Source organism: Bos indicus, chromosome 19, assembly GCF_029378745.1.
Source record: "Bos indicus isolate NIAB-ARS_2022 breed Sahiwal x Tharparkar chromosome 19, NIAB-ARS_B.indTharparkar_mat_pri_1.0, whole genome shotgun sequence".
Taxonomy (NCBI): Eukaryota; Metazoa; Chordata; class Mammalia; order Artiodactyla; family Bovidae; genus Bos; species Bos indicus.
In genome coordinates, this window is record NC_091778.1 from 42808610 (window position 1) to 42810407 (window position 1798).

The window sequence follows — 1798 nt, forward strand, 5'->3', positions numbered from 1 at the left end:
ATTCTGAAACAAGAGAACCCACCTCAATGAGAAGCCCAAACACCACATCTAGAGAGTAGCCCTCTCTCGCTGCAACTAGAGAAAAGCCTGTGCAGCAATAAAGACCCAGCAGAGCCAAAACTAAAATAAACAAATAAATTAATTTTTTTAGAAACTACCATGAGATATCACCTCACCACTCTCAGGATGACTACCATCAGAAAGACAACAAATAAGTATCAGTGAGAATGTGGATAAAAGGGAATACTCATATGCTGTTGTTGGGAATGTAAATTGGTGCAGCCACTGTTGAAAACAGAATAGCAATCACTCAAAATTTAAAATAGAACTACCAAAATATCCAGAAATTCCACTGCTAGGTATTTACCCAAAGAAAACAAAAACACTAATTCAAAAAGATAGATGCACCCCTATGTTCACTGCAGCATTGATTACAATATCCAAGATACAGAAGAAACTTAAATGTCCCATCAATAGATGAGTGGATAAGAAGGTGTGAAAGATACTATTCAGCCATAAAAAAAAAAAAAAGGAAAATGTTCCATTTGCAACAACTGGGTAGACCTAGAGGCTATCATGCTCAGTGAAATAAGTCAGAAAGAATACGACAAATACTTTACCATCCCACTTATAATCGGAATCTAAAAAAACAAGAAACAAACAAAATAATGAACCAACAACAGAAACAGAGTCACAGATACAAAGAGCAAACTGGTGGTTGCTAGAGGGGAGGGGTTTGGAGGTTGGGTAAAATGGGTGAAGGTAATTAAGAGATACATATTTCCAGTTATAAACTGAATAAGTTACAGGATGTAATGGTGGAATAGAGTCAAGAATACTGCAGTGATTTTGTATGATGGTCACCGGACCTGTGGAGATCATTTTGAAATGTATTTGATTGTCAGATCACTATATTGTACACCTGAAACTAACACAATATTTTGGGTAAACTAACTTCAATGACAGAAAGAAGGAAGGGGAGGGAGGGAAGGAAGAAGGGAAGGAGGAAGAAATGAAGGGGAAAGGACAAAGGAAGGAAATGGGGAGCCATTGAAGGTTCTAAGGAGAGGAGTGATGTAGTTTATTTCTGATAAGCATTGTATGCAATTTTGATTAGCATTGTATATTTTCATACAGGAAATCTTCAACAAGTCCTTGGAGTTGCTAGACTAGAATTCATGAGATGAGTTGGGGATGAAAAGGGCAGATACGAACCTAGTACAGATGTGACAGTTGGAGAGAGAGCCAAAGGAGAGTATATGAAGAAAAAAGCAACAAGGGGCTGAGGACCAAATTTGGGGGAATTTCCCAACCAGAGATCAGGCTGGGAGAGCAGACCGGCTCACAGAAGGTCAGGGAGGAGAGAGCTTCAACATGAAGGTGAAGGTCAAAATTGTCAAGGGCAGTAAAGAGACCTCCTAAGATGAAACCATGGACAGAGACTTGATTATGTCCCCAGGACATCTCTAATATGGCACCCAAGTTGTTTAACACCCAAAATGAGCCTTGGTAAACTGACACTTAAATACCCAGAGTTGAGATGTTCATTATTTAGAAAAGTGCTGCCACAATCACTTTGTATGCCTGATTATAAAGCTTTAGTCTTACCAATATAGAGTTTTTACAATAATTAGAATGTGTGTTAAGCAGTTTAAAGATGTCAAGCTTGTTTGGATTTGATGATTCATAATAGTGATTTGGGACTAATTACCCAGGAAGCATAAGCACTTGGAACTGCCCATGTGTATAACTTTACTTCTATTTCATCTACTTCTATTTTGCCACTAAGCATAAAATG